We start from the raw sequence: 12014 nt of genomic DNA, 5'->3' as shown, positions 1-12014 counted from the left end.
TCTCAGAGCTTCTCTGTACGGCTTGCTTACCTCAGTGGTGAATACAAACATTTGTGGGCTTTGTATTGATATAATTTACTCATTTTTTTTACAAAGAAGTAGCACCCATTTTGGCGATGACAGAAACACAGCAGTTAGGTGATGCTGCCAGGGGAATAGCAAATGAGAAATGCAATGCTGTGGCAGCGTTTCTTCCGTACTAAAGTTGCGGTACCTCAGCTGTGAACCTAATGTGTTAACAAAATGTAATGTGGACTTCTAATCCAAATGTGTAGAAAACATGAAGTGAACTCCACAGGATTTGATTCACAGACAGTTTAGAGGTAAGACTGTTGTGAAATGTGTAAGATAAGGTATAGGTCATCTCTCATTAGGCTGTCTGCAGAATGATGAATGTTCAGAGTTAGAAATGTAATAAATCGGCTTAAAATTACTTGAGATAATTGGCTCAAATTCTACAAACTTTAGCAGCCTGATTTGGGACTGTCTAAAATGAAGATTAAGGTCTCGCATACATGAGGGGGTTGCATGGGGTTCTTCTGTGTCTGATTCAACACTACATTGAACTTACCAAGTGCTGATTTTGGAAGGCTTTAAATATTCTTTAAAGCATGCTTTCTTTGGGTTTGTTTTCTTATCTTGCTGTCCTAGTTAAACCTCCTAGAGTTTAATCCTAAAGGGATCAAAATGATAATCGGTAATTTCCTGGAATGTCAACTCATGAAAGCGTTCAATTTTAAGAAACGCTAAATGGCATCCACTTTCTGTTTAATGGGTATCTGCTCGTGCAGGTCTTTCATCAAACTTTTGGAAGCCAGTAAATAACAGAAAAAGAAAAAAGGTAGTTCTTTGAGCAGAAGAGCTGGTGGAGCCTCACGTCCTGTAGGTTTGAGATATTTCTTGAAAATTTCCCTGTCCTTCCCAGCACTTCCCCCTGAAGCCAAATCCACCTGAGGGGCAGCCTGCAGTGCGTGACCTGAGAGCGACACAGATGCTCATGGCCAGGTTAGTAATCTGCGGTGTGACACATGCAACCAACCCTGCCTTGTCTCCACAGCCACTTAAGAGATCACTCAGGGACATGCACCATAGTTGTGCTTTGGCTGTGGATACTCTGCTGAAGTGCAGTGCTGAGGTGGACTTGGCAGTGCAAGGTTGATGGTTGGACTTGTCAGGCATGGGAACAGGCTGCCCAGGGAAGTGGTGGAGTCACCATCCTTGAAGGTGTTTAAAAGGCGTTTAGACGAGGTTCTTAGGGACATGGTTTAGTGCTAGAGTTAGGTTAGGTTATGGTTGGACTCAATGATCCTGAGGGTCTCTTCCAGCCTAAATGATTCTGTGATCTTAAAGGTCTTTTCCAGCCAGGACAATTCTATGGGCTGGTTAGCTGCTGCCAAGCGGGATGTACACCGCTCTGCCAGCTTTGCCATCATGAAGGTTTTAATTTAGGTCTTTTCTGCTGTTACCCTAGCTGGTCATGGAGCTTGAGGGAGCTTGGTTATCTTTGAGATGTCTTCTCCCGCTGTCAAGTTTGCTGGGGACTGACTGACAGATTCAGTGTTGTGAGGTGGACTGACAATGCAATTGCACCTCATTTCCATATGAAATCAGGAAACAAAAAACTCAGGACTGTTCATTTTAATTGTGTGTCCACTGCCATGGTCAGCACTTAAAAGCTGTGCTGAAATAGGTGATTTGGGACACTACAGTTTTTCCCCAGCAAGCTGCTCAGGTCTGATGGTAAGTCTTTGAATGTCTCCCAGATGACTTTATTTTCAGGTGTAGCTCAGCAGGACTGTTTTCAGAATCAAGCCATCAATGGTCCACCAACCTTGAGAAAGTCTTTTTTCTGTACTAAGTGTTCTGTTATACAGGATTGATAAATAAGAAAAAGTCACCCCATCTGTGAAACACCATGTATCTCCAAAAAATACCAGACAGGAAAAATCTCAGAAGCATCAAGGAGAACCTGTGACTGTGGCTTCTAGGGAAGTCTTTTATGTTTTCCCTAAATTTACTTTGAATAGGTGTCTGCAATTAATGCTAGAGTTTTAATTCTTTATTTGGGTTCATGGAAAAGAAAAAGACAACAGTTAAGGGAACTTGTCATCATAGGGAAGAAAATTCCTAATACTTTTTGGTTTGGAATCAAAGTGTGTTGAAGTAGAGCAAGTGGATAGAAGTCAGGGATAAGCCTGACCCCTTAGCATTTCAGGGTGTTTGAAATTTCAGTAAGGTTTCTCATACTTAAATACGTTAGTAAAATAAGTTGAACGTTACTAGTTGCAGATTTTATTATGAGCTGTTGCATCTTTTTGCTGTTCTTTAGGTTCTTTTATTCCCCAATCCCGTATTTGATGGAGCCAGGGACCAGCTGTCTCCTCCTGCTCCTCTGCAGGTCTAGGGCTGTGTTGCAATTAATCCAACCATTTTGCTGTGGGATGAAGCCTGCAGCTTCCCATACAGGTGTCTGTTATAGCCCATGCCTGCTGCTGGACATAGCATGGTGGGATTCTCCCAGACCTTGGCACCTATCGTAAGCTGGTGATCTATACTCTCCAATCGGCACCATCAATTCTTTATTGTTTCTTTTTCCATGCTAAAATTGGTGGGAGTCTGATGCCAATGGCTGTAGAGGAAGCTCCAGTGACTTGCCGAGACAAGGTGCCAACTGTTTAGTGTAGATGGCTTAAATTAGGTGAGATGAATCTGGCACTTTGGTGTCTATTTTGCAATAATAGATACAAAGCAAGTTTTTGGGTTCCCATGCTCTTTGCAGACAGCGTTTTAGAACTCTGTTTCTTGATAAGCTTGAGAAATCCCTCTTTGGAGGGGAAGAGTGTTTAAGGTCTTAGTTTGTCTTCATGTGGCTAGTGCCAGAAATTAGGCAACTGTGGAGTTCTTTGAGTCTCCTTCTCTCTTGAAACCCGTTTTTTTTTCCAAGAGTTTATGAATAAAAGGAAGTCTCTAAACAGGTGATGCTCAAAAGGTGTAGAGTGTGTCCAGACTTTATTTATGAAGTTGAACAAGTGTGATACACAACACTATATAACACTATGCAGTTGAAGACTGGTTAACATGTGCATTATAAATCTCTGTTTTTACTTTGCTGTGAAGTTTTGCTTCAGTCTGGAACTGGGTCATTAGGAAGTTTTACTCTTCTAAAATCAATTGTTCAGCGTATGCTTTGGAAAACAGCAGCTTTATGGTGTTGCTCTTTCCACATTCTGCTGAAAAGTTCGGGATACTTCTATGTAGTAATTGATTAATCACATTACTAGCTTGCAGGAGTGAAGGCAGTTCACACAATCAAAGCACTAGTGTCGTTAGCCCTGTCCAAAGTCTGCAGTTACTCTGTCGTCGTCATTTCCTCCGTTGCACAATCTCAGAGTTTCAGTGAAGAAGAAATGTGAGTTTGCTGTTGCTTTGAGAAGTTTGTCATTTACTCTACATTTATAACCTTATAACTGAAAGCAAAATTTGACTCTTACACTAAGCTATCTCAAAAGATGAAAAATCTGTTTTAACAATCCTTAGAAGAAAGGGCCTGTTTATTTCACAGTATCAGCTGCACAATTAAAATTGAACTTTACTCCTTTCAGTTTTGTATACTGCGTACAGAGCTGCTGGAATGACGTCAGTTTGCTGACGCTCCTGGGAAATATTGGCTTTTTGTATTTGATGCTGATAATCAACTAGATGCAAAGGAAAAATAAATGAGATTCCCCTAAACGCATTTCTTGCAACTTAGCTGTGTAACGTGCTGCCCCACCAGTTCTTCGTGTGGTGCCTTATGCTGATGTTTTGCCTGGACTATGAGCTGGCTGAAATGGAACTGGAAAACCTCAGTAGCAGAAAGTAAGGCCCAGTGTGAAGGCAGACCTGCTGAGTGACAGGCATGGCAGCATGAGCGGCCTGGCACCTTTGAAGGGGACTGCGCGATCTTGGATGAGAACGGCAACCAGCTGTCTAGTTCCTGAGGGAAGCTGGTGTTTGGTTCCATGCTGACGCTGGCCCGCTCTCAGGAGCTCATTGCAGAGCTGGTGAACTGGACTTCAAGACATCGTCCCGTTATGATTGTTTAAGAGCGGGAAATAAGTCCAAGGAACAATGGGAAAGGGTGGCTGTTCGGTCATATGGCCACAAATGAACTTTCAGATGATTCAGTTTCAACTGGTTGCACCAGTCATTTGGCTGTTCCTTTGGGTTAACATTTGCATTTGTGATATGCACTGATTAGCACAAATTGGACTTCAGAATTGATAAGATTTTACAAGTCTTGCAAATGTTATATGATTCATCTCCTCCGCTGCTTCCAGTCCTGCAAGGATGTTGTAGGTGAGGAAAAAGGAGCTTTACTGGGGAATAAAGAACCTCTGTTATCCCTGCCCAATGCATGCCCTACAAGTTAAAGGAAATGAAAAGCATGGCTGCCTCGTCCCTTCCATTCATAGCATCTAATTTGCAGCTGCATCTGGCCATGTCTGTGTTGTTCTGTAGGCAGTTTTCCTGATCTGTATGCAGGAACTTTTGCACCTGCTAGTTGCTTCTCCTATCTGTGAGTTGCAAGTTACAGCTGATAAAAAGTAATCAGAAAACTCTTTGAGGTCATACAGATTTTAACTTCTCCAATGCTTTATGATGACCTTTACAACCTATAACTTGCTCATTCGGAAACCTTAAAAAGACTTTGACCAAATTATAGTTCCACATGTAATTTATAGGACTATAATTTTTACTGTGGGCGTGACTGCTGTTAAAGCACTTCTGAATGCCAGGTGCTCAGTCTTTCTGAATGCGTGTGTTTTTTGTTTTCTCTGCCGTTGGGCTGCAGTCATGAGAGGTGACAATCACTGAGAGCAAGGCTGGGGAAGGGCAAGATGTTGCGTGACCTGGGTGGTTCTGCCAGGTGGATGGGGAAGGTTAGGTCCAACGGAGCTGTATAAGTGGCTTTCGTGACACCTGGGTCTTGCTTTGAACTGAGGCAGGAGAGTGGGTTGGGTGTTAGGAAAGCAACTGAGCTGTTTGAAGCTCTCTGCAGAGAGGGAAATGTCTCCTTTCTTCTGTAGCTGAATCACCACTGGGGTGAAATGAAGTGCAGTAGTCACCCTGTATTGGCACAAAATGTAAAATGGAGCAAGCAGGAAAAGAAGCCCTGTTCTTGGGTCTGCACCCCATCCTCCTGAGCAGGATCTGTGGTGTCCAGAATCAATCTCAAGGACTCTTGGGCTTAGCCAAGGAATGTTCAAAAGCTGATGAGTTCAACCAGCCCATTGCTGCTTGCCAATGTACTACAGCTTTACCAGAGGACTTGATACTATGGTTTCTGGTGTTTTTACAGCACTCATGGGGCTTGTTGGGACCTTTGGTGCAGCACAAGGATAGGTCTTCAGGAGGGCTTCTGCCATTTGATCAGCCTGTGGGTTTCCAGGTGTCATTGGGAAGAGGGTGGTGTGCATTGAAAGGCCAAGGAGAATTGGGACTTCCTACTAGGGTAAGAAGTCCTCCAAGTTGCTGTGATGGGAGTCTGGATCAGTGTCAGTACTCCTAGACATGCACTAGAACATTTAATTAGAAGTGGAATATCTGCAAGGTGACACCATGGTAAGTGAAACATGGGGGATGGGTCTTCAGGCTTGTGTAAGCAGGGTGCAGAGCGCTGGCGGCTGAGGGCAGGAGGCCTGGGGCTCGACAGGAGCCATGAGGCCGAATCACAGAATCACAGACTGGTTGGGGTTGGAAGGAACGTCTGAAGATCATCTAGTCCAACCCACCTGCTGAAGCAGGTTCATCTAGAGCAGATCGGAATGGCAGTGCCATTCATGCCAGCACAGCCATGGGGCTCCCGCTGGGGCCTCACTGGTCTGACATGAGGGGTGCAGTAAATAGGAAAGAGACTGATTTTTTATTTTGGGAGGTGGGGTGGAAGGCAGCTTCTGCCGAAACAGAGGTTTCCACAGAGCCAGCCAGCTGGTGGGGAGCAGAGCTGAGCTGCTGCCCCAGACCTGCAACAGGACGGGAGGGAGCTGTCGCGTGGCGATGAGGAGTTGCCACGCGTGGCTCCATGGGGTCACTGGGCCTTGCTTCATCTCTGTGTGCCTCCTCAGACCCTTTTAAACACGGCCAGTGGCACCCCAGGGCCAGGCTAAGTGGGTGTGAGCCAGCTTCCGTGCACTGAGGGCAGCTCCTCCGTGTTCCTCCACGCTGCTGTTGATGGCACCGAGAGGAAACATCAGGGAGGTTTTTTGGCCAAAGGACCACTTTGCATGCCGGCGAGCTGTCTGAAGCTTTTCAGGCTGAGCGTCTCTTGCCTCCACAGCACGAATGGCCATGGAAGAGGGTTAAGAGAAGCATTTATCAGCCCAGCAGAGCCCTGGGAAGCTGCAGTCAGCAGCCAGGTGCTCCTGACACCATACTGGGCTGTGGCTGGAACCTGCCACTGGAAGGTGGGCTGGGTGCCAGCCATGAGAGGGAGTGAAGTCTCTGAGGAGGTGATGGGCAGGGCAGAGCAGCTGAGTGGGATTTGGGCAGACATGGGTACAGGGTCCTGCACCTGGGTCAGGGCAACCCCCAGTATCAATACAGGCTGGGGGATGAAGGGATTGAGTCCAGCCCTGCAAAGAAGGACTTGGGGAGGTACTGGTGGACAAAAGACTGGACATGAACCGGCAATGGGTGTTTGCAGCCCAGAAGGCAAATCGTATCTTGGGCTGCATCAAAAAGGGCATGGGCAGCAGGTTAAGGGAGGTGACTGCCCCTCTGCTCTGGTGAGACCCCATCTGGAGTCCTGCGTCCAACTCTGGAGCCCCAGGTACAGGAAAGACATGGACCTGTTGGAGAGGGGCCAGAGAAGGCCACCAAGAAGATCAGATGGCTGGAACAGCTCTGCTGTGAGGACAGGCTGAGAGAGTTGGGGTTGTTCAGCCTGGAGAAGAGAAGGCTCCAGGGAGACCTTATTGCAGCCTTTCGGTACTTAAAAAGGGCCTATAAGAAAAATGGAGACAGACTTTTTAGCAGGGCCTGTTGTGACAGGACAAGAGGTAATAATTTTAAACTAGAAGAGGGGAGATTCAGGCCAGACATGAGGAAGAAATTTTTTACACTGAGGGTGGTGAAACACTGGCCCAGGTTGCCCAGAGAGGTGGTAGATGCCCCATCCCTGGAGACATTCCAGGCCAGGCCTCTGAGCAACCTGATCTAGTTGAAGATGTCCCTGCTCATGGCAGGGGGTTGAACTGGATGAACTGTGAAGGTACCTTCCAACCCAAACTATATGATTCTTTGCCCAGGGTTTGGGCAATGCTCTGGGCTCTTCTCACAGCAGCAGGGCCCCCATGTTTCTGCACTGGCACATGCAATCCTGAATGACTTTCCTGAGCTGCCTTACTTTAGGGTGGTGGCTGAAATCACCAAGGCCAGAAAGTGGTGCTAGCATTATGCAGGATGCCTTTTCCGAGTAACAAACCTGGGGCAAAGGACAGGGTAGCCAACATGAAGGGCAGACAGAGACTAACCCCAAGTGCTGGCCTCCCCATGTGTCCCTGCCCACCCCAGCAGACCTCACTGGCACTGGAGGTGTGTGGGCAGAGCTGCTCTCAGGGGAAACAGGGAACTTCTGGGGGATCTGTAGTGCATAACGGGCCCGTGGTCACAGCACCAGTGTGGCAGATGGGCAAGTGGTTACCTCTGCTTTGCATGTATAGGCTTACTGTAGTGCTTGCAAGATGCCCAGCATGTGCATACAGAAACACATTGCTCTTGTGACTGTTTCTTGCATTTCACAGCTTGGCTGGGTGCAGCCACATTTTGGAAAATGCAGTGTGTGCTTCATCCTGTGCCTGACAGAAAGAGCTGCAGAGCTCTTTATTCACTCAGAAATTGTACAGCAGGAAGAAACTACCGATAGTGATTGCTGTTCTTCCCAAACATATCCTTTCTCTTCTTTTTATTGCAGTAACTGTTTATTCCTTCAGAGTGATTTTCATGAACACCATTACTACCCCATTGCAGCAGAAGCTCCATCTCTTTGAAACAAGAGCAGCTGAGTAGGAGTGAGTCACCCTTGTTCCAGTAAGGAAGCCCCTTCAGGAAGCCTCTCTAGCAACGATGTCCTGTGCAGCCCTGATGTGCCGCTGCCGAGCTATTCAGCTTTAACAATGCTGACAGTGTGTAATACTGCCCCGGAAACCTTCTGAGATTGCTTGTCAGACACAGCCAGTGCCTCCAGTGCCCAGGCAGCTAATCTAGCAGCAGACAGATCTCGGGTAAGGAAGCCAAGGGAAAGGAGGTACCTTCTTGGCTGTAAATGGCAAGGGACCAAAAGGTGCTGGAGCTGTTTCATGAGCGCCAATGGCAACCTGGAACACAATCAGAAAAAAGTGAACTGCCTCTGGGGATCAGCTGAAAAGCTGAGCTGCTAAAAACAATAGTGCGGCTGTAAGTGGCCTAGGGAGAGGGGGAGGCTTCAAGGGCAGATTACAAGCATGAGAGCACAGTGAAACTGATGTGGAAGCTGCCACAGAGAAGGCAGCTTTTGAGCGGTATACTGAACCTGTAATGGAAAGTGCTTGATATCCCACAAACCTTTGGCCCTGGAATGATACACATTTTTCAGAATGGAGAAAGGGGGATAGTGCATTTGCCATGAATTTTTCATTATAATGGAGTGTTCTGTGGTGATAGGTGATTTCTACTCTATAGGCTGTCCACAGTGGGGAGTGGCCCACTGGCAACCTTGCTGATAAGGCTGTCACAAGAGGAGCACAGAGGAAAGGGCTAGAAAATATTTCTAAGGCACTGCTATAATGCCACAAAAAATGAAACGTTACTACACAAACTGAGCATTTCCCTTGAAGTGCTCTGCTGCTACTAAATTACAGTTTCTTAGACCTGTTTCTTTGGGCACAAGATCATACTGTTTGTGCTCCACTGGTGGCAGGAGATACTGTCTCCATGGTTCCTGCTGGGGCCTGAAATACAGCCCCCCAGGATGAGGTAGGGTGTAGCTGCTAGGCTTATCTGGGACTCAGAGGATGTAGATTTCATTCCCTGTGTAGTCACAGACCTCCTGTGTGCCCAAGTAAACCACATGGAACAAATCTGCTGAGGGACTGAGCTGCTGTTGGAGCATTCCTAATTTCAGAGGGAGTATGCTGGAGAGTTCAGTCCTCCAAATCAGATTTCTGCTTCGGTTCTCTTTTAATGTAACTGCCCTCCTTTCTGCCTTAGTCTGACCACTACTATTTGGGCTGCAAAAGTGTTTGAGATAAGTATCTAAAGTGTCTGGCAGACACAAGGGGGCTGTCATCTTGCTTGGCTAGCACTGCAGTCCAGGGAATGGGTAGTGGAGAGAAGAGGGAACCTGAGGTGTTGAGGATACCCAGGCTACTGCTTCCAGCCTCCAGCTGGCTCCCGGCTCCATTGGCTGCATAGCTGTGACGTGGCTTCTCTGCCGACCTGATAGTCCACCCACAGGTAATGAGCGAGGCCCATGCAAGCTGCTAAGAGCACCCATCTTTGCAAAGTCCCATGAGTCCTTTCCAGCCCAGGGGATGTTGCTTGTGCCAGGTTACAGAGAAGTCAGTGGAAAAGAAGGCTGTGGGCATGCTGCTCCTGACTGTCTGCAGCCAAGCTTGCACACAGCAATCTGAATTTGGGCAGTGTGAGCTCTCTTGGCCTCATGCTGTGAAAGCAGGATGTGGGTGCCAAGAGAAGCAGCTCCTGTATTGCAGGGAGAGCTAAAAATGGTGTTCCTGGTCTCACCACCATAGGTTATGGGAGTGCTCCAGCCCCGTGCTCCTCTGCATTTCCAGATGGGAGACTGCTGAGATCCTAAATGAGGATCCTAAGATCCTAAATGATGATGAAGTAATCCTTTCTGGATACTTTGAGGGAAGACAAAAGGACAAAGGGCATTCCGTCACCAAGAGGAAGAGAAAAAAGAAACCTGCTTCCAAGGATTCAACCCTTAAGCACAATGACGTAGAAAGAAGGAGATTCTGTTTACAGAGGAAGTGAGAGAGGAAATTAAAGTGGTGGGGTAGGGGAAGAAGCAGCTCGCCAACAAAAGCTTGTCCTTTGGGGCAGGGTGAAGAGGTGGCTCCCTTCCCTGGGGAGCTTGTCTCCCAGCAGCAGAAACCACTGTCTGTGGCTGCATTGCCTGTGGCATTGGTGCGCTGCCGTTTGTGGGCCAGGCTTTGAGGAGGCCAGTATGGGTACTTGTTTGTGCTGCAGCACAGGCACACCTGGCTCCCTTCCCTCCTCTGAGGGGTAAGGGCAGGATGCTTTTTGAATATTGAATCTGTTCATTCTTGAAGAGCTCAACTTCCTTGCAAAGTGAAAGGTACAGTCGGGGAGTGGGCAACCTAAGACTTGGGGTGTGTCTTGGAAACTGGAAAATGTCCCATGTGTTTGGTTCCTGCTGCTAGAGGGAGCCTAGAGAAGTTGGCTGGGTCTATGGCATCATTCTGGCTCGGATCAGCACATCTCCCAGACTTTCAGCCAAGCACAGCATGTGTTCATGCTGGCCCTGCAGCCCTCATCTCCCTGTCAGGTCTCAGAGAAACTCCTTCCTTCATTTCACAAGGTTTTAGAGCAACCTCCCCACACTGCTGAGCCTGCTGGTGGCTTTGGACGGTGTATCTAATAAGCTGACAGCAGGGTAGCTGCCGTGATGCTATCCCTGAGGGGCTGCAAATCCTGTCCTAACCAAGCAGGCTGATATTTCAGCTTCTCAGCTGCATCAGCAATGAGTGTGGGATTGCTGGAGGGGAGAGAGCAGAACTGAGAAGGGAAAACAGCAGCAGCAGTGACTGGAGTGCTGTGTAAAGTTACCTGGCCTGTCTTGAGCACCCAAGCCAGGGCACCTGGAGCTGCCCAGCTGCCTTCTCCTGTCTGCTCCATGGCCACAACCTGCAGAGAGAGGAAGGGAGGCAGACAGGTAGGTGCCGTGACTTTCTGTTTATCCTGACCTTCTCCCAAGGGCTTGCTGTGGTTCCTTTCCTTCCTCTGCCCTGCAGGGGATGCTTTGTTGTTTTTTTTTTTTACTTTGAAAATCTCACTGTCCTTGAATTCAGAATAGTAGCCAAGGCCAAGGATGCAACAACAGGGCAGAAGGTCTCCTAGGTGTCTGTGACTCACAATGGGAATCTTTTTCCATTTCTTTCCCTTTTCACTCCTTTCCACAAAGACAGGCACCTTCCTCTGTTCTGCCCTCTTGCCTCTCCTGGGCATTAACCACTAGAAAATGCACATGGGCCTTTGTATTGAAAAAGGCTGCAAACTGCTGTGGTGGCTGGGATATAGCTGTCTCTTGTCAGCAGTGCTACACCCGATGCTTGTCTGATTTGGACTTGTGTGAACAGACATGCAGAAAACACCTTCAGTATCGTGCAGATAATAATATCAACTGCAGGGCTTCAGGTGCCTGCGCCACGGAGGGGACAAGGACAACATCAGCAGCAATAAAGTCTTACAGAAGTAGCACCTATTATGTGTTGTTTAACAGATTTTCTGCACAAGGCCAGAACTAATTTGCAGCTGAGCAGCAGAGGAGCTGTCTGCAGGCAGCTGGCTGGATTCAGGGGTGACTCAGCTTGCTATGCATGTGTTCCCTCAGATCTAGTCATTTCCCACCTCCTGCTTGACTTTTCTATCTTAAAAAAATATTTGAAGAACTAGCTGAAAGTATGTGCTTGACAGTGTGATAGAGGGTATGGGTTTCTGTGAACATCCCGGGTTTTCTCTTGAGAAAACCAATATGGAAAGTTTGAAAAAAAAGTTGGATTCTTTCTCTATTTTCCTTTGTGGGGTAAGACTTCTGATACGGAGCAAAAGTAACAGTGCAAAAGGACAGAAATGGGAGTTGCCAAGAGAGAACTAAAGTGAAATGTAACCTCAGCACTGATGATGTAGTTTTTGAAATGCAAAGCACTGAAAGGCATTCCCAAGCCATTATGAACACTCGTTACCTATGCAGAGTCAACCTCATGTGTGAGTACTGCTAAGCAAATTTC

The 12014-nt window shown here is 47.3% G+C and overlaps 1 protein-coding gene and 1 long non-coding RNA gene across 4 annotated transcripts in view; both read left to right on the top strand.

Moving 5' to 3' along the window:
* Nucleotides 1-12014, top strand: part of HSF2BP (heat shock transcription factor 2 binding protein) — a 120717-nt gene that overhangs the window by 31979 nt on the left and 76724 nt on the right. The window lies entirely within an intron of this gene.
* The window catches only part of LOC135579884 (uncharacterized), a 33962-nt gene continuing 31058 nt past the window's right edge, over nt 9111-12014 (top strand). For both annotated transcript variants that reach the window (XR_010473760.1, XR_010473764.1), the window contains exon 1: nt 9111-10939. This is a non-coding gene — a long non-coding RNA (uncharacterized LOC135579884). The remainder of the gene's footprint in view (nt 10940-12014) is intronic.

This window comes from Columba livia, chromosome 1 (genome assembly GCF_036013475.1).
Source record: "Columba livia isolate bColLiv1 breed racing homer chromosome 1, bColLiv1.pat.W.v2, whole genome shotgun sequence".
Taxonomy (NCBI): domain Eukaryota; kingdom Metazoa; phylum Chordata; class Aves; order Columbiformes; family Columbidae; genus Columba; species Columba livia.
Note: the sequence above shows the minus strand (reverse complement) of the source record. Positions and strands in the feature narration are given on the sequence as shown.